Source organism: Choloepus didactylus, chromosome 7 (genome assembly GCF_015220235.1).
Source record: "Choloepus didactylus isolate mChoDid1 chromosome 7, mChoDid1.pri, whole genome shotgun sequence".
NCBI lineage: Eukaryota > Metazoa > Chordata > Mammalia > Pilosa > Megalonychidae > Choloepus > Choloepus didactylus.
In genome coordinates, this window is record NC_051313.1 from 78,735,122 (window position 1) to 78,756,360 (window position 21,239).

Sequence of the window (21,239 nt, forward strand, 5' to 3'; positions counted from 1 at the left end):
ATATCAAACATATTCTTATGGAATTCTATGAATATGTTTTACTCATTCACTTTGAGAAAAATGTCACATTGAACTATGTTAAAGTCAGTGCTTCTTAATATCTATGCCCACATGAAACTGCTTGAGGTTTATATAAATCTACAATAATTCCAATTTCTCAGTCATATCTGGAAACATATTAGCTTTAATTCTATCACAGCATTATTTGTGGAAATTATACTTAATTAAATGAAGAGTTATTGACAATATTAATGAAAAACATTTGGAGAGTGCTGATCATGAGTCAGTCAAGTATTCGTTAAAAGCTTTTCTTCTCTCATCTCACATAATCTTCAAACAACCCTGTGAGGTGGAATTATGATCACCTCCACTTTACAGATGAAAAACCAAGGCTTTGAAATAGAATTAAGAGTTTTCTATGGAATTATGGACAATTTAATTTTCAAATGCACTGCTTTTCTTTGCTGTGTCTGAATGTGTAAAGTATCTATACCTTAGTATTCTTGATTGAGGATATCTATTTTAAAATATTTTTGTATTTTAATATTTTTAGGCTTTCAAATGGTCTCTTTAAGATGGATTTTAGTACTTTCCTTAAATAGAGGATTTGTTTTGCATTAACCACTTTAAAAATGTACTCTTGGGGTACTGGAAAATTTGACTGACTCCATTTTCAGGGTTAAAATTAGATGTTAGCAGAAACATATTCATCAAGATCTATCAGCTGCATTTTTTGTAAATAGTGAGAAGGAATTAGCCTTGTGGTTAAATTTTCTTGCAACATAAAAAGTGTTCATCATAGTATTATGAAATATTCAACAGCTTAATATGGTAGTTGTACAGGTAAATGTGTCACAATTGTCATAGGTGTGAGTCAAACTGAATACTGATCAGAACAAATATAAGAGTGAATAAGCTCAGTAGAAAGTATATATGTTTTAATTTCTCTTGGGTAAAAACCTGGAGTGGAATAGCTGAGTTACATGGTAGGTGTATGTTTAACTCATTAAGAAATGGTTAAACCATTCTCCAAAGTGATTGTACCATTTTACAGTCCTGCCAATAATGATCTTGCTAACATCCACATCCTTGCTAACGCTTGGAATGTTAGTCATTCTACTAGATGTGTAATAGTATCTCATTTTGGTTTTAATTTGCATTTCCTCATGACTAATGATGTTTAACATCTTTTCATGAGTTTATTTGCTATCTTTATATCTTCTTTGGTGAAGTGATTGTTAAAATATTTTGCTCATTTTTTATTGACATGTCTATTTTCTTATTGTTGAGTTCTGAGAGTTCTTTACATATTCAGGATACAAGTCCTTTGACAGATGTATGATTTACAAATATTTTCTCCCAGACTTCAGCTTGTCTTTTCATTCTCTTAGCAAGGTCTTTTGAAGACTTGGACTTGAAAGCTCATAGAAGCTTTATTTGTAATAGCTAAAATCTGGAAAAAATCCAAATATACATCAACAGATGAAAGGATAAGGAAACTGTGGTATCCATACAATAGAATACTACTCAGCAATAAAAAAGAATGAACTACTAATGGGTGCAACAACATGGATGGTTCTCAGAATAATTATGCTCAGTGAAAGAAGTCAGACAAAAATGAGTTCCTACTATATGATTTGATTTATATAAAATTCTGGAAAGCACAGACTAATCTACATTGACAGATAAGTGGTTACCTGGAGATGGAGGTAGGTGGGAAGGATTATATCAGGGTACAGGGAAATTTTTGGAGGTGAAGATAAATTCATTATCTTCCTTGTAATGATCTTTTGTATGTCAATTGTACCTCAATAAAGCTATTTAAAAATTCAGCAGAAGGTCTGCATTATACTCTCTTTATGTTCTTAGTTGAATTACCAAAGGTTAAAAAAGAAAGAAAGAGGAAGAAAAAAGACAGACAAAAGGAAAATCCTAGAGAATATAGCACTCCATCAAAAATTATACTGTGTCTCATTTACAGTTATAATACCATTTGGCTCGTCCTAAGTAAAAAATTACCAGTGTAAATATATAAAATTGTAATCCTTCCCTTTTAAACTCTTAAGATGCATGGAGTTACATTCTGAAGGTTTCAGCTTAGACAACAATGTGCCATAAAATTTTCAATATTTATATAACTGCAAGAAGAACATATTCTGAAAACATTCATTTTCATAGAAAACATATTAAATTCTGCTCTTGGCAAGACATGATTAAAAGCTTAAAACTAACATCATCAGGCATTGACTTCATGTGTCAGGTCATGAAATAGGAAATAATTAATTTGTTTTTTCAGTTGGCTGACTAAAAAGGAGATTAGTAAAGGAGAGTACAAGGTAAAGCAGGTCAGCAGAAACATTTTGGAAAAGGTTATAAATTCCACTTAGAATCATTGGCACTTTTTCTGGTTCTCCTCTTCTACTGCCCTGAAATATACAGCAGAATTCTTAATGCCGAGCCAAACAAGGTCAAGTTCCAGCATGAGGCAAGAGGTAGGTTCTACTGGATCTGCTGGGAGCAGCAGCAATTTAGGGTTCACCACCCATAGGAAACAGAGGGTCTCAGGATTGTTCTCCCAATCTCCACTCCAAGTCAATGCCCTCCTTTAGATGCTCAGAGGAAGCAAAAGTGTTTACTGACCTGGGTCCATTAGCCTTTTGTTCTTACTTTTATTTTTTTTCCCCAGAAAATGGAATCACATTTCAATCTATCTGAGTAGCCACAGCCGTATCCTATTAATTGAAATAAATATTTTCCTCCTGTGTGATTATATAATTTCACTAGATATATCTCCCTCCTCAAACTTTATCTGGCCTTAATTTGCTGCTTCAAATCAGTTTGGAATATTTGGAATATCACTAAACTTCTTACTCTCTAGGATCTTAGAGGGAAAGAAAGAAATTTTGTAAGGGCTTGCTTCCTCCATTCAAAAGTTGCTAATATTATTAACTTCTTGGTTTAGATTTAATTACATTGCAACACACCTCCTTGACCTCCTCTAAGCTGCCAGATAATTTTAATTTTAGAAAATTTCTTTTAGTACTTTTAAATGACAGTGGAAATCTTCAAATGGCTGTTTGGAAGACTTTACATGTGTTATCAGAGAATTACCAATACTTTATGACAGTATAAATTGCATTCTAATAATTAAGAAATACTTACAACACATATAGGCTAAGAGCACAAAGATCAAAATATCTGTTTGTTTTAATAAGCATTTTAATTTATAATAGATTTAGATTTATAGAAATGTTACAAAGATAGTACAGAGAGTTCCCATCTACTGTGTTCAGTTTCCCCTATCATAAACGTCTTACATTACTATGACACTTGGTCACAATTAATGAACCAATATTGGCACCTTATTATTAAGTAAATTTCATACCTTATTCAGATTTCATTATTTTTTTCTAATGTCCCTTTTCTGTTCCAGAAACCATTCAAGATATCACATTACATTTAGCCATTGTGTCTCCTCAGCCTCCTCTAGCCTGTGGCAGTTTGTCAGAGTTTCCTTGTTTCTCATTACCTTGAAACCTTGAAACTTTGTACTCCTCATGATTAGACTTGGAGATTTGGGAAAGACGATCACAGTGGTGAAGTGCTATTTTTATCATGTCATATCCAGGGTACAAGCTATTGGCATGATTTATCAGTGACGATGCTAACAGTGATCACTTTGCTGAGGTATTACTAGATGTGCAGTAGTTTTTCATTGTTTTCATTTGCATATTCCTAATGACAAATTGAGGAATTACAAAACGATGCTGAGAATCTTTCCACCCGCATATTTTTCATTTATATATCTGCCTTGGTGAGTTGTATGTTCAGATCTTTTGCCTATTTTTGAAATTGTGTGTTTTTTTCCTTTCTTATTTTTGAGTTTTAAGAGTCCTTTGTATATTTTGGATATAAGTTCCTTACCAGATATTTGATTTGTAAATAAATATATTCTCCCAATCTGTGGCTCACTTAGCATTACTTCTCACAGATAAAAGGTTTTTAATTTTAATAAAGTAAAATGTATCAATTTTCTTTCATGGATTATATTTTTGATGTTTTATCTAAAAACTCATCAACAAAACCAAGATTGAGCAGATTTTTTCCTTTTTCTTTCTAGAAATTTTATACTTTTGCATTTTTCTTTTGAATCTATGACCCATTTTGAGTTAATTTTTGTGTAAGATGTGAGGTCTCTATTGATGTTCATTTTTTTTCCATACGGACATCTGATTTTTCCAGCACCATTTTTGAAAAAAGTCTATACTTTGTCCACTGAATTAATGTATCTTTGTCAAATATCAGTTGAATATATTTGTGCATGTTAAAATGTTTTTGATAATTAGTATGCATAATATGTATGTTCTTTTTCTCAAGTTTATAATCTTAAAGTCTATAATTACATTTTTACTTAATAGTCTATAGTAAATATTAGTTACTCTCCTCCTAACTTAAATTATGGTTATATCTGAAGCACTTTAAATTTCCCACCCCATTAGAAGGCAAAGCCATTTCTATGCAGGACCTTGGCAATTGCAGAATGAATCTTAATCATTATGGGGAAGCGGCAGAATATGGTGGAAAAGAATGGGTATTAGAATTATACAAAACTGGATTCAAATCCTCTGTCTTCATTAAATGTTTATGACTTTGAGCAAGTCGCTTAATGTGTCTAAGACACAGCTGACTCATCTGTAAAATAGACCTAATAGAAGGCTACATTAAAACCTTATGGTATGGATTAGATAAAATCTGTATCATATTTGACCTCTCAGTGACATCTGAGAGACATTATACTATTTTTTCAAAAAATTAATTTCCTGTGATATCTTCCAGGTATTTGTAAAAGTATAGACAACAGGATAATAAATATTATTGTAGTTCTCATCTGTTTCAAGAAAAACATTACAAACACAGCTCAAACCTCCTCTGTACCATCCTAAATTCCTTTACAGTCCTTCTCTGGAGGTATGCTATATCCTGAATTTGCCATTAATCATTCACATGCATGTTCTTATAGCTTATGTTTTTATCCATAATCAGTGTTTTGCATGTTTTAAAAACTAAAAAATACCACCATAGCATTTGTATCTTTCCACATATTGCTAGTGCCAGCTAACAAATTTCAAAGATTTATCCATTCTGTCTAATATCTTAGGAATATTCCACAATCCATTTATTTATTTATTTTCCTTTTGATGATATTTTGGATTACTGACATTTTTATTACATACAATATTACTTACAAGGATGTCATAAAAATATTTTCCTTTATGTTCTTGATCATACCCCATGAAACATCTCCAGGGTATACTAAGGAGTGGAATTGCTGGACCGTGGGATATAAACAACATAGATTCATGACATGCTGCTAAATTTCTACACAAAGTGATTGTTCTCATTTATATTACTACCAATGGCATAAGGAAATTTTCATTCCTATATATTCTCATTAGCATTAGCACATTTATTGTTTTGTTTTTAAACTTATTTTATGAAACGGTAGCTCATTGTGGCTTTAATTTTTTCCTGGTAATAGTGAAGTTGACATCTTTTAATGGATTAGTTGACTTCTGAGTCTGCTTTATCTTTGTTTTGGTATCTTTTTTTTTGTTCAGAAGTTTTAATTTCAGTGAAGTGTGAAACATATTGAATTTTCCTTTATGCTTTGTGCTTTGTGTGTGTGTGTTTATGTGTGCAGCTTTTTTCCTTAATTCTCTATGCCAAAATCACAAAGATATTTTCTAGTTTTTAAAAAAATGTTTTAACATTTTTGTTTTCACATTTATATCTTTTGTATGTGCCAGGTGCTGTTCTTTCATTTACTATAGGGTTGAATATGATTTTAGAGGTTTAAACCCCTGGGTAAACTTGACTATGACGTATCAGTCCATTAAAGAGGAAGAACTATAAAATGAAAACAATTGTATGTCAAAAACATAAGCATGCAAAATTTAGCAATTAAAAATCCCTGGAAATAAATGAGGCTTTGATTTGAAATATATTACAATACAAATAAAAGTTGTTCTAATCATGCCTTATTGAGAGATCCAATAAACAAATGAACACTTTCAAAACCTGTTGCAAGAGTTATTTTAGTGAATAATTGGAAAAATGAAAAATGTATCATATTCAATAAAGACATTATTATTCCATTTTGTTAATATTCCCAATTGATCATATTTTTTCATAAGTGAGTTTTGATTTTGTAGCCCAAAAGTGTCATGAGAGGACTCTGCCTCTGGCTTTAGAGTAACAAGAACTAGGTTTATCCTACTGTAATAAACAACTAAAAATCAGATATTAAAAAAAAAAAAAATTTTCAGCTTTGGACCATGGACATCTCATGATCATGATCCCTGAGAAAAGGAAAACCAATGAGATGAGTGCTACAATGGACCCAGTTTACTGCCTGCAAGCACCTTCCAGAGAGGATTGGAAACACAAAAGGAACCCTGAAGTCTCAGTTAGTTATAGAGACAGTGACTGGGGTTTGAGGATGCCAAGGCTGAGCCCTAATCTGTAGCATGTAACACAGGAAATTACCCAGGGCTAGGGAAAAACACTGGAAAGAAGCGAAACAGATTTGAAGGAAGTTTGTGTTCATACAAATGACAGGAGCAAAGTCTTGTAATAGCTGAGGCATTGGGTTGAATCCTCACAAGAATATTGCCTTGGATTAGAGTTAAATTAGCCTCAGTCTGAGCACTGCTCTGGATCTACTCTAAGGCAGCTTAAAAACAAGTCACAAGAGAATCAAACTATTTTCGAGTAAGTAAACTCTATGCTGAAACAGAGTCCAATATTCTTTAAGGGAATACAACAAAATCTCCAAGGAACAAAATGAAATTCACATTGTCCATCATCCAATTATAAATTCCAAGGCATCCCAAGAAGCAGGAAAATATGACCCATGTTGATGACAAAATAAATCAATAGAAACAGATCAATACATGACAGAGATTTTTTTGGTATGTTTTAATTGATTTTTCTCTTTGTGAGAATTCTACCCAGTGCCCCATGTCTTTCTGCTCTTGTGGGTGGAATTCACAAACATTGCTGGTGAGAATGACAAGTTTTATAGCCACTTTGGCAAACATTTTGAAGGTTCTTTATAAAGTTAAACATATATTTACCATAACATCCAACAATTCTCTTTTTAGGTGTTTACCCAAAAGAAATGAAAATCTATATCCATAAGAATGTTCATAATTGACAAAAATTTGACATTACCCAAATATCCATCAACAAGGGAATGGATAAACAAATTTTGATACACATATATTGTGCCAGTTTGAATGTATTGTGTCCCCCAAATGCCATTATCTTTGTAGTCTTGTGGAGCAGACTTTTTGGTGCTGGTTAGATTTGCTTGGAATATGCCCGACCCGGCTGTGGGTGATGATTCTGATGAGACGTTCCCAAGGAGGCGTGGCCCCGCCCATTCAGGGTGGGCCTTGATCAGTGGAGCTATATAAATGAACTGATGGCAAAGAGAGGGAACTGGGTGCAGCTGTGAGTGATGTTTTGAAGAGGAGCAAGCTTGCTAGAGAGGAACGTCCTGGGAGAAAGCCATTTTGAGGCCAGAGCTTTGGAGCAGACGCCAGCTGCGTTCCTAGCTAGCAGAGGTTTTCCGGACGCCATTGGCCATCCTCCAGTGAAGGTACCCGATTGCTGATGTGTTACCTTGAACGCTTTGTGGCCTTAAGACTGTAACTGTGTAGCGAAATAAACCCCCGTTTTATAAAAGCCTATCCATCTCTGGTGTTTTGCATTCTGCAGCATTAGCAAACTAGAACAGATTTTGGTACCAGAGAAGTGGGGTGCTTTTGCTGCTGAGTCTGCAAATACCAAACATGTTGGAGTGGCTTTATTCAAATGGATAAGGGGAAGATTCTGGAAGAATTGTGAGGAGCTTGATAGAAAAGGCCAAAACCACTTTAAAGAGACTGTTTGTGGAAATATGGACTCTAAAGATACTTCTGATGAGGACTTGAGCAGAAATGATGAATGTGTTGTTGCAAACTGGAAGAAAGGCAATCCTTGTTTTAAAGTGGCACAGAATTTGGCAAAATTGAGTCCTGGTGTCAGATGGAAGGAAGAATTTGAAAGCGACAACCTGGAATACTTAGCTGAGGAGATCTCCAGACTACATGTGGAGGAGGTACCCTGGCTTCTCCTTGCAGCTTATAGTAAAATGTGAGCGGAAAGAGACAAACTTAGAACTGAACTCTTGGGTTCAAAGAAACCCGGGGGTGGAATCCCTGAAGCTATAGCCCAACATGAGGATGTAACCAAACACGGAACCCAGCCACCATTTCAGTACAAGCCAAGATTAGAGATGGAATTATCCAGAAAGGATTTGTGGAAAGTCCTATTGTCTAATGGCTTTGATCCCTGTGTGCTTCATGCAAAGCCAATAGAATTTTTGCGAGATCTTTATAGACAGGGCCATTGCTGTTCTGGACTGGAGGAGACAGACAAGAAAAAAATTAAAGGAAAAATCTCTTCAAAGACAGAGCCATGGCGGTTGAGGTCTGGAGTCAAGAGGTCTCGGGCTGGGAGAGCGGAGCAGCCCACATGCATGGAAAGGGTGAGTTTGCCCTGGAGGTTGAGGGCGGGCTTTCCGCCTCGATGCTCTGGAAGAGTTTTGCCATCTGAGGTCCCAAAGAGGGTGGAGCACATTCCCAGGGAATTGGGGAGAGCCTGGCTGTCACCACACTGTTCTGAAGGGGTTGAGTGTGTGCCCCGGAGATGGAATGGAATCCGGGAGCTGCCTCGATGTTTGAGGAGGGTGGGGCCGAGAAGGTGGTCTCCCCAATGTGTGGATATGTTGGAGCACTCACCCAAGCATTTGGAAAGAAAAGGGCTACCACAGAGGCACTTAGGAAGCGTTAGACTCCTGCTCTCTCAAGCCCCAAGGATGCAACATTGTTCTGTAAATGACTCTCAGACTTTGAAATCTAATGGAGTTTGTCCTGCGGGTTTTAGGAACTGTTTTGCTCCTGTTAACCCTGTTTTCCTTACTATTTCTCCTTATGGCAATGGGAATGTTTATCCTATGAATGTCCCTCCTTTGTATATTGGAAGCATATAGCTTGTTCTAACTCCACAGATCCAAAGCTAAGGGAGAATTATGCCTTAGGACCCACCACATCTGTAATTGATTTTGATGGGATCTTGTGCTTGACTTTTGTTACTGAAATGATTCAAGTTTTTGTGATATTGTGATGGAATGAATGTATTTTGTATTTGGAAAGATAATGTCATTTTGGGGTCCAGGGGGTGGAATGTGCCGGTTTGAATGTATTGTGTCCCCCAAATGCCATTATCTTTGTAGTCTTGTGGAGCAGATGTTTTGGTGCTGGTTAGATTTGCTTGGAATGTGCCCCACCCAGCTGTGGGAGATGATTCTGATGAGATGTTCCCATGGAGGTGTGGCCCCGCCCATTCAGGGTGGGCCTTGATCAGTGGAGCTATATAAATGACCTGACTCAAAGAGAGGGAACTGGGTGCAGCTGTGAGTGATGTTTTGTAGAGGAGCAAGCTTGCTAGAGAGGAATGTCCTGGGAGAAAGCCATTTTGAGGCCAGAGCTTTGGAGCAGACTCCAGCTGCCTTCCTAGCTAGCAGAGGTTTTCTGGACGCCATTGGCCATCCTCCAGTGAAGGTACCCGATTGCTGATGTGTTACCTTGAACGCTTTGTGGCCTTAAGACTGTAACTGTGTAGTGAAATAAACCCCCATTTTATAAAAGCCTATCCATCTCTGGTGTTTTGCATTCTGCAGCATTAGCAAACTAGAACATATATCAAAACAGAATAAATTACTGACACATCTAGTATGGGTGGATCTCCAAATCATTATGCTAACTGAAAAAAGCTAAATGCAGACATTTATAAGACACTACTAGAAAAGGCAGAACCTGAGACTGAAGCAGATTTGTGAATGCCAGGAGCATAGTGTATGCATAAATACATACATTTTTCAAAAAGCAGTTGTACACTTAAAATTCATGAAATTTATTATATGCAAATTTTACCTCAAAAAAGTGGATGCAAAATAAATGGAATGGGTTTTGGGGTAGAGCAAATTTTTTAAGATTGAAACAGCTTATCCACATTGAAAATTCACTGTTCTGAAAACAGAAAAAAATTGGTTGTAAAAATCAATAGCAAATAACTACTAGTGGTAAATTAAGCTTTTTGAATTAATGTCAAACATGGGAAAGTATGCTCATATTCAAAGAATGACAAGTAAACTGGCATGCACTAAAAGTGGGCAAAACTGCATTAGTGTATTAGGAAAGCCAAGATTTTTGCAGCATTCAAAGTAGGTTTAAAAAAGAAATGTATGGTTTGAATCCAGTACTGGAATGATTTGATTGATATAGTATCAGACACTTGCAATGAAAATAAAATTTCAAGAACAAGAATAGCTTAAAACCAATGACACGACTCATAGGTTTTCTCAAAGTTGGCATGTTCATTGTGGAAAAAGACAGTCATCATTCTCCTTTTAAAACACTAAGGTGGGCAGCTCCTCCCCATTCCCGTCAAGCAAATTATTTGCTCAGAAGGATTTTCTTAAGAATTGTTTATTGCTTTTACACAGCAACTGGTGCAGTTAGGAAAATATGTTACTTTCAACATCACCATTCTTTATACTGATTGCATCCTTGTTAATACAAAAGGCGTATCATTGATATTACCCACAGTCAAATGGGAATTTTTCACTTGAGATAGAGCCATTCACTAATTCTTTCTTTTTTTCTTCAATTTATTCACTCAAGATCTATTGATCATCTCCTTTGTACTGGACACTCTGCTTGTTGCTGGGAACAAAACAGTGAAGAGATTAGATAAAGTTCTTGACATCAGAGGGTACAGTCTAGTGGGAGAGAGAAACAAACTTGAAATTAAATAGCAACATAAAAATGATCTGATTATTAATTTTATAGCAATGATGCTTTGAAAGAATATATTAGGGACCATAGAAACTTCTTAGAGAATATGAAATTCAAATATAAAAAATATAATAAAGAAATCCAAATAAAAATTGGGAAGGCAAAATTCAATGAACTTAGAGTACAATGGAAAATTTTAGATTAGTAGTTGAATTTTGAGAAAAAAATAGTTTTAGAAAGGAAAAAGAAAAAGTGACAAAAAGATTTCTTTAGTAAGTAAAATGTATACATATGTACATTAGTATATATTAAGGAGGGAAATTAAATATGTAGAGATCCTGAAAATGAGCATTAAAACAATATGTTGAAACAATCAAAATATATTATTTGAATGGGTTAATGTTGAAAATAGACGTTATTTATCCAGGGATAAATATTACTTCTTTCCTCATGACCATTCTACTAATCTTTTTTTAAACTTTTTATTCATATAATTTTTATTTGAGGAATCCATTTTAAGATTTTTTAAATTTATTTAATCTCTGTATCTTTTAAAAAGTGTGAATTGACTGAAAGTTAGTTGCACTTCCTCATTATTTCATTTACACACATTGTTTTTCTCTTACTTCTTACAAGAATTTCTTTCTCTTTAAACCATGCTATTTACACTGCTTTCTTCCTAGGAGGGAAAAAGTCACATTTATCTGAGCAAAGTATCCTATTTCCATAAATGTTTGTTTTGTCTATATTTATAGCAAAGTGGAGTCTATTACCAAGCAGTTTTACGATTAAAATATTTCTCCCCTTTCTACTTTCTGACTACTCTTCAGCTCTCCTTCCTTCCTTTCAGAAATTTTTTTTGGAGCACCTGCTCTGTGTCATGCAATGCACAGGACTGCCATGTACAGTGGGCAGGTTGTACACTGCTCCACTCCAAGGAGCACAATTCCCACCATTGGAGGCTGTGTGCTTGGCATGTGAGATAATCTCCAGGAGTTTGTACTTAACCCTCTTCTCTCCTCATGTTTCACTCTAATTGTGTAAGATGTCCCAGTTTCCATCTTTGGGAGACCTCTCTTGTGAGCTGCAGACTTTGTAGTTAGCAGTTTACTAGATGCCTCCCTCTGGCCCTCTTACTGCCATGTCCAGTTGTCAATATGTTTATAACTGGTTTCATCTTATTTTCTTTAAAGGTCTTCAGATGTTATTTCAAGACAACTCAGCAAACATTCCTACACACTTGCCTTAGGGGAAATGTTTTTCAAGGTCCTGTGGGATATTGCAATGGTTAAAACAAAAGATTCCTGGCTTTAGGGAGTCCATCAGCTAATATACACTCTGGTTATTTTCTTTATTCTTTCTTCAGCTATTTACTGTAATCCTTACCCATACCACCAGAATCAAATCTGAATCAGATATGTACAATAGATATGGAGACATACACTCAGAGAAAATCACTGTGAGGATGGTGATAGCTGCCAGAATTCTTTGGTTGTTACAAAATGAGTGAGAAACCCCCACTTTCTTCTGGCATAATTTATTTGCCTATCTGATATTAAATCATGCTTGAATTTTCTGATGTAGAATCATGAACAATAGCATGTTTGTGATAGATAAATTGTCTCTTTGGCTTTTCATCAACTGTTGTTCTTCTCACCCTTTTAACCCGGAGCTGGAGCGCATGGCTGTTAAAAGGTATCGTTGCTTTCACATCTTGCAGAACAAACTTGACCTATATGCATCTTCCTGCTTCCAAAGTATATGCCATTTTCATGCAGGTTTATCGATTCTATTTGTTTCAAATAACCTCTTTGTCACTCTGGTAAATATGCATAATGTCTTCATTCTTTTTTCTCTGATAAAATGTCCTGTACCCTACGCTTCATGCAATAAAATACATTACTTGAAATATTACTTTATGGTTAGAATATGTTTCAGCATATATTTCTACAAAAATATTTTTCCACATGTATTTGTTCATTAGAAGCCTCAAAAAACCCTATTAAAGACAGCATGTCATATATCATTTCTAAATCGCAGATAAAGGCACAGGGCCTCAAAAGTTTACATAGTGCTCCCAGACTCACGCAGTGGTGGGAAGTGGAGATTTCTGATTTCCTGGTGCATTCATTAGACCTGCCATCACCTGAGAACCTACAAGCTGTGCTCCCTGCAAATGTTTAAGTAGCAGTACAGTAAAGGAACAAAGGCTAATGCACAGCTCATTTTGCATTGATAGAATAAAAATTATAATAAAAATTTGTATATTGAGGAGGTAGTAAATTGAAACTACACTTCTATCAATGAAAATTATTGCATTCTCAGGTGGGGGAGAAATATTTCTCCCTCCCACTGTGCATGAAGTTGCAATGCATCTTCTGGGAATGTTTTGGGGAAGACTATTTCCTCTAGCTGCTTGACCACATACATATATATACTAGAATCAGCCTGATCCTGAGCTTATTTCTTTCTAATTTTATATTTGTTCATTGTTATAATAAAATTATTTCACAAATTCCTTATTGTTAAAACAATTCCAATTGAACTTTTTAAGAACATAGCCACTAAGTCCACAGTATAACCAATAGTGTAAGGGAGAGAGAAAAACAGAAAACATAGCATAAAAAAGTATAGAAGAAGCCCCAAAATATTAGGAAATGTGTCCAATATTTCAACATTGTCCTCTCATAAATTTGTCATTTTGTTACTGAACTAAAGTCCTAGGTCACTGTTTGGATTGAATTCTGTTCCAAAAAAAGGTATTTTCAAGTCCTAACCTCTAGATCTATGCGTGTGATCCTATTTGGAAATAGGGTCTTTGAAAATGTGATTGGTAGGACAAGCTGGGTTAGAGAGGGCACTAATCACATATGACTGGTGTTCATGTAAGAAGAGGGACATTTGGACACAGAGATGAATAGACAGAAGGCAGAACATCATTTGAGAGCAGAGGCAGAGACTGAAGTGCTGCAGATGCAAGCCAAGGAAAATCAAATATTGCTGATGAACACCAGAAGCTAAGAAGAGGAAAAGAAGGATTCTCCTCTATAGGTTTCAGACTTCTAGTCTCTAGAACTGTAAGAAAATAAATTTCTGTTGTTTTACGCCACCAAGTTTGTGGTGCTTTGTTATGCTAGCCCTAAGACACTAGGGACACTCACATTCTGCACTTCTTCAGGTGTGCTTCAGCTGAGAATTCTTGCGTTCCAAAGCATATCCAAGAATTCAATTCCCTAGAATATTGTATTGGGTGAAAATAAATCTGTGTCATTTTTTGAGAAAAGTAATCATGCTGTTTCCTGCATCTAGTTAAGCATTTGGGAGAGGGAGGAATTGGGGAGAGGATACTGTGCAAAAATTTTGAAAAGTCTTAAAAGTAAAAAATATAATGAGAATTTCAGGGACCAGCTGGTCATTCTGTCTGATCTTATGGAATCTGGATGGATTTCAAGTTACTAGTGTGATTAAAGTGAGGAAATCATTTCAAACTTACAAGAGGAAAGGTCTCCTAGGATATCTTTCATTGTTCCTGGAGCTTTAGCCCTGAGAAGCCAAAATCTTTTCCAAATCTACGAAAAATCTACACAACATTTGGGCCTTTAAAAATAAAAACCTTTTTAAGATCTTTGATGTTTGAGAAAGATTCTTTTTATTTATCATTGAAGGTTGGCATTACTTAAAGCAAATCTGCTTGAGTTTTCTTTAATGGAAGGCTCCAAAGGCCATGCAAGTTCCGAGAAATCAAGTTCTGAAATTTTCTTGGGCTTCCGGGCTGTTTAAGCTGGAGTGAGCTATGTTTATTAAATCCATACATATACTATTGGCAATTAGTTCCTCACACCTTGACTTGAGAAGACTGGAAATCGTTAACATGTTAAACCTTCAAAAATATGAGGCTAATTTTTCATAAACCCAGATGCCTAATTACTGGTATTACTTTTTAAGATGTTTCCATTACTGATCCTCCAGGGGTTCACACATGACAAATACATTTAAAATACCATCGATCATCTGGGCCCCTACTTTCAAGCCCTCGGACTAATGTTTTTGTAAACAACTGACCCTTGAAGCCTAGTCTTGGAGCCAGGAAGCTCACGTTTCATTGAACCAAGGAGAAAAAGCACATACCAGAGTTGAGGATCTTTTGAGGACAAAACTGAGTCAAAGTTCACCAAATTCTATGATTACTCAGCTTGTTTCAAATGATGTCAGAGAATCAAGAACAAAAAGAACCATTAAATCCTACCTCCAAAGACCCACACCTACAATTTTCAGGGTGTACTGTGAAATTTAATTTCTAACTTTTAAAATTAGGATAATGATTGAGATCTACAAAATAGGAAGACCAACTATATGAGAAAAGTTCAGTTTTGTAATCAACAAAGGACAGAACTAAATTTGTCTTACATATGAATAATCTACATAATTACAATTGTAAATAATAGTAAATGGTTATAAATAGTAACTAAATGAGATTGGTGATGTTTATACAGCTGATTGAAGCATTTTTAAGGGTCACTTGGAAAGGGGATTGGTAGGTTTGGCTAAAAAGGAAGCTGTTTAGGGTCTCTTTTCCACATTGTAATGAAAAACACCTGAAGTGCATGTTAAAAACACGATTCCCTAGCATCAGGCCATTACGGTTGCCAGAAGAAAATACAGGAGAGCAGTTAAATTTGAATTTCAGATAAAGGATATCTATTCCTATATTTTTATTTGTTAAACCTGACAACCCTATATCCCAGACTAATTGTACCAGAATAGCCAGAGAAAGAACATGCACTTTAAATTAGAATTCCAGGTGATTCTTATTAGTGGGAAAGTTTAGAAAACATTGACAGAGCTGAATTTTGCCTTTTTTCCTGTGCCAGCAAAGAACGCCCAAACAGGGTTCTAGGGGCTTCTGACAGACAGGTGTGCTCCAACTCCCAAGTTTTGAAGTTCCAAATCATTTTAAACTGAATATGATGGAACATTTTTTTCCATTTTGGTTAGAATTAACCTTGTTTGTTGAGGAATTAAGATTGGGCAAGGTAGTTTGTGTCTCAGACTCTAGGCAGGAAGAAGAGAAACAGAGTGGAGGCAGAGCTCTTGCTTAGGCTAGGGTAGGGAGGCAGTGGTGTGACGACACTGTCACTTAACTACTTCTTTTCTCTTGACCAGTCCCACAGTGGTCTTACATGGAGAAGCGCCTGAATTTTGTGACTTAATCACAATCCAAGTCCAAGTCCTTTCTGAGCTGGACCAAGAGATATTTTTCAAAGTTGGGAAAGGAGAACAGGAATGTCAACCACTGTTGTGACTTTCTAAAGAAACTTGGGCTTTGCCATTGGGGAGGGAATGACAATAGAAATGGTAAATTTGAAGAGATCCTAGAGCAAGAACTTCTACCTTATTTCCCAGTGTGGCCCAGGAGGCCATTGGCCTTGTAAAGAAGCTTTTCTTAAAGAATGGTGCACAGATGCGGGGCAGTGATGGCAGAGCAGAACATTTAGGCATTGGACCTAAGGGAAGTCTCACAGGATGTGGGGAGCTGTAGAAGAAGGTGATAGGAGACTGCAAGAGGTCTCAGATTTTACAGAAAGGGAAAGCTCTGCAAACTTGGACATCAGGCACCAGAGTGAACCCAGATACCTAAGTTGCATTAAAAGCACATATTGACAAATGACCAAATAAGAAGAGTTACATCTCAGTGGAAGATGGAGTAAGAGATGATCAAGGACCAGTGTTTTCTCTCCACCAATACCATGGGCCACTGACTGCTCCCCAGCACTGAAAGACAACCTTAGGAAGCGGAAGGAGAAAACTCTAAGCTAACTGATTCTGACTTCTCAACACACTAAGTTTAAATACCGAATTGGCTAAATTGTAAACCAATAGATAGATTGAGTAATCTCTGCTGAATTTAGTAGAGAGTGACTAGATGATGTTTTCAAATATCAGTAGAAAGATAGAAATTACATTTGATTAGCGAAAGAAAGTCATATTTTTAAACATGTTTTGCTCATAAAATTGAGATCAGCTAAATAGAAATAAAAATGACTCCTTCCTTTCATCTGAGGGCTCTTGGATATTTTTTCTTTTTTTTTCTGTTGCTCTCTGTGTGCCTGCTTTCTTCTTACATGTCGAGACACTTGTTTTCTTTGCTGATTTTACAAATAGCTCGATGACGGCTGTGCCAAATGGTGCTCTCAGTCCGTGCATCTTCTTCATCCCAATGTAAATGACAGCAGAGATCAACTTGTGATTTTTAACTCCAAATATTAAAATCTCAGAAAGAATCTGATTGTCCTACTGGACATGTGGATCAAATAATTCATCATTAGGGTATTAGAATTGGGATAAGACTAAGCTGGTCTTATACTCATAGACAGAGACAGGGAGAGAGAGAGTTAGAGAGAGATATCAGTTGATTAAAACACATATGAAAAATGTGCCTTTACAAATATCTACATATTTGAGTAAGGAATGAAATGACTTTGCTCCCTATGGACAGTGTGATTTTCTGTATTTCCTACAGTCAGTTTGAGGGTTAGGAAAGCACCACCAGTGAATAGGAAACCATGTGAAAATACACAGAATCCTAACCGCTCCAGCTCCAACTCAGCAATAGATCCTGAATTCATCTCAATAAATAATCATTAAGAAGCATCATTTACTCGGTGTCTTTATAATAATCCATTAATTTATTCATATCTACAAACATTTTTTGATTACTTTCTATGTATCAGGCACAATGCAAGGTAATGGAGAAAACAATTACAGTTTAAGGTAACAATTGCTATGATTGAAGTAAGCACAGGGTACTCTGAGAAGACAAAATAAATGCATCCAATTCAGAAAAAAATACAAAGACAACAGGAAACATTTTCAATTTAGTAAAAGCCTAGCTATTACTAAATATTCAAAAAATGCCTTACCGCCTTTTGTGATAAACTATATAATAAATACAGTTTCACCTCAATTCTGGACAAAAGAAAATATCCAGTGTATATTTTGGGAAGCTTTTTAATGAACTTGACAGTAACATAGATGTTATGTGCAAACTGAGCTGTAAAATGTGAATTTTAGATACGGAATTTAAGAAAAGAGTAGCAAGTAGTCAGGAAGATCATTCTGCTGCCTCCAGGACAATTCCTTGGCATTTTCTTAAGAAGGAAGCCCATAAATGTAGTCTCCTCAAATAGGTGTCTAAAAGATTATGTATATCTGTTTGCAATAAAAATAAAAACAATGGAAATTTAAAACCCAAATTTCCAAAAACATTATTTATAAGGTATGAGATGGAAATGTTTGAAAGGGGAAGAAAGAGAAACTAGATATCTTACAAATATAGGTTGGCGTGACTTTGGTACTATGGAAATATTTTACATAATTATAAGATTAGATATATGACAGAACAATCCTTAAGAATATTTTTAAATGAACCTAAATATGTTGATGACATAACCACCTGATTAAGATAATATTCCAGGTGACTTTAAAACAGTGAGTTGGAGGCCCGTATCAGTTGGCCAAGGCCATGACCATGCGGTGATCATAGCTATCCAGACTGTCTGCTACAAGGGAACCTTCTCCACCAGAGTAAAGCTCACACTGATTCCTATAACTTTAGGTGTAATCCTAAATCCTTACTACAATGTGAAGTTTAATTTCTTTGGAATGGTGTTTGCTGCTCTTGGTGTTTTAGTTACATCACTTTATTGAGTGTGGTTAGGAGCCAAACAGCTTGAACTGCAAGTAAACTCAATGCAGCTGCTGGACTACCAGGCACCGATGTCGTCGGCCATGCCGTTGGTCACTGTGCCCTTCTTTGAGCCCAAGTTCAGAGAAGGAGGAATATTTGGCCCCTGGTCCATTTCTGCTTTGCTTATGTTGCTGCAATCTGGAATGACAGCTTTCATGGTGAATTTATCAATGTACTACATCATTGGGAACACTTTACCAGTTACCTACAACATGTTTCAACACTTGAAGTTCCATATCACATTATTTGGAGGATATGGTTTATTGAAGGACCCAATGTAAATTTAAATTAACCAGGGTCTTGGCATTTTCTGTACTTTGTTTGGCATTCTCACCTATACCCATTTTAAACTCAGTGAACAAGAAGGAAGTAAAAGTAAATTCATATAACATCCTTAATTAGGTTTTTGTGGAGAAAAAGAAGTTGCCCCAAATAGATAAAAAATTATTGTTAAACGTGCAAATTACTTTCAAAGAAGCAATAAAATATATAGTACAAGTTCATTGAATGATGGTTTTCATTGAAGTGTACAGGATGATTTGATTATACTAAATGAAGTACATGGAAATTAAAGTTCCATAATAATGACAAAGGGATTAGTATCACCATACTGCCAATGTTGTAGTTTTTAAATGTTCCTAATCTTTTAAGGAAGGCCACACAGGTCTCCTCTACTTGCTAGTAGATGGTTTCCCAAGTGAGAGCTGTTATGCTTTTGGCCAAACTATTCAAGTCAGAATTTAAATCTGGCCTTTTTCTTTTGGTAGGTTTAGTTGAACTTCCCAATTATGTCATTTACAGAAAGCAAAATATAGTAGAGAAGATGACCAATAAGACAAAATCCAATTCTAAAAGTTCTGTTTTGCTAGAAGAAAATTGATGTAAGAGGTGATATGTTATAAAAACAAAACAAAACAAAACAAAAACCTGTAGTTTTTATAGATATTTGTTTCTGAACTTTCAGTGTACTCTAGAACCTATGAATGGAGTTCAAAACCAAAACAATCTCATGTTTAAATGGCTCAAAGATGAGACTATAGATGAACTGGACAGGTATCTTGCTATCCTGGTACTACTTTTCCAGCCTCTTGAGCACTTCCTGTTGATAATTTCTTAATATCACCTCCCTGCCACCACTTCCCATCTCTTTCCTTTGAGGCATCCGTGGAGCTTTCTTTGGCATTTACGGATTTGGAATGAAGTGTGTCCAGTCTTTCTAAGGTGGCTGAGGGTAAATCTTTTACAGCAAGTCAGGGAAAATGCTATGCAGACACTAAGCAGAGACTTGGTGAAAATATGGGTCAAGATTTGAAAGAGAAGTAGGTAATCAGTATTTAACTAGTTCCATGAGTTTTTACAGGGATAATTTTCAAAAATTGAGATATGGAGGGAATATATGTGTGGTGATTTGGAGCTGTATGTAACCCAGAAAAACATATTCTTAAACTTAATCGATTCACGTGGGTGTGGACCCATTGTAACTAAGAGCTTTTGATGAGGCTGCTCTGGTTAAGGTGTGGCTCACTTCAGTCAGAATGGGTCTTAATCCTGTTCCTGGAGTCCTTTACAAGCAGAATGAAATTCAGACAGAGAGAGAGAAAGCCAAGGAGCTGAGGGTCAGTGGAATCTGGAAGAGAAGGGAGAGGGCAGGAGAGGCCACCAAATGCATTGCCATGTAACAGAGGAGCCCAGAGGAGCCCAGGACCAAGGATCACTGTCAGCCAGTCCCGGAACAACAGTGTTCGGGAGGAAAGCATCACCTTGAGGACACCTTGATTTGGACTTTCTCTTAGCCTCAAAACCATGAGCTGACAAACTCCCATCAGTTAAACAAACAAATAAACAAACAAAAAACACAGTGAGTTGACCAGACCTTTTGTACACTATGTTGTGAGGATAAAAAAACTTTTTAAAATTAAAATGTTTTAATTATGAACTCTGAATCCATTTCTCACTAAAATAAATAGTGCTTTTTGAAAAAAAAAAAGCTAAAATTAGAAATAGGAGACTAGATCACTTATTTCATGAGATGGAAAAGAAGCTATCAAAGAATACTAGGGATTGTGTCAAATGGATTCAGGATCCAACTCGAAGAGCCCAAAAGATAGCCAAAGATGAGACAATTCAAGTAAAATTAAAGGTAAAAATTGCAGCAGGTATATGCTTAAATTCATGAGTTTTCATAATTATGCTAAAAAACAAAAACAAACTTTAATTGATCACTGTTGGAGGATGCTGGTAAGCCACCTCATTATTTTGAAAATAGATAAAAAACAAATGAAAGATCAAGTGTTTATTTTCCTTTTTTAAAAAGAAATAAAATATCTCCTTTTGGGTAACCAAATAATAGAAGAGATGAAATTTCTTCCTATAGAAGTCATAGAACATAAGCTCCAAAAGATAGGAGCTTTGTGAGTTTCATTCTCTATTGTAATGCAATAGCCACACACAGTGTCAGTCACGTAGTAGGCATTCAAAAATATTTTGGAAGTGAAAGTATAAGAGCATTGTTCACAAAAAGATAAGATCACAAAACATTTACATTAAGTAAAAGTCAATGGTCAAAACTTATTTCTAGTTAAAATTTG

General features: G+C 35.7%; 1 pseudogene; it reads left to right on the forward strand.

Annotated features, from left to right (window-relative positions):
* Nucleotides 1-17,070: 17,070 nt before the first annotated feature.
* On the forward strand, nt 17,071-19,456 carry LOC119540628 (annotated as a pseudogene).
* The last annotated feature ends 1,783 nt before the right edge of the window (nt 19,457-21,239 follow it).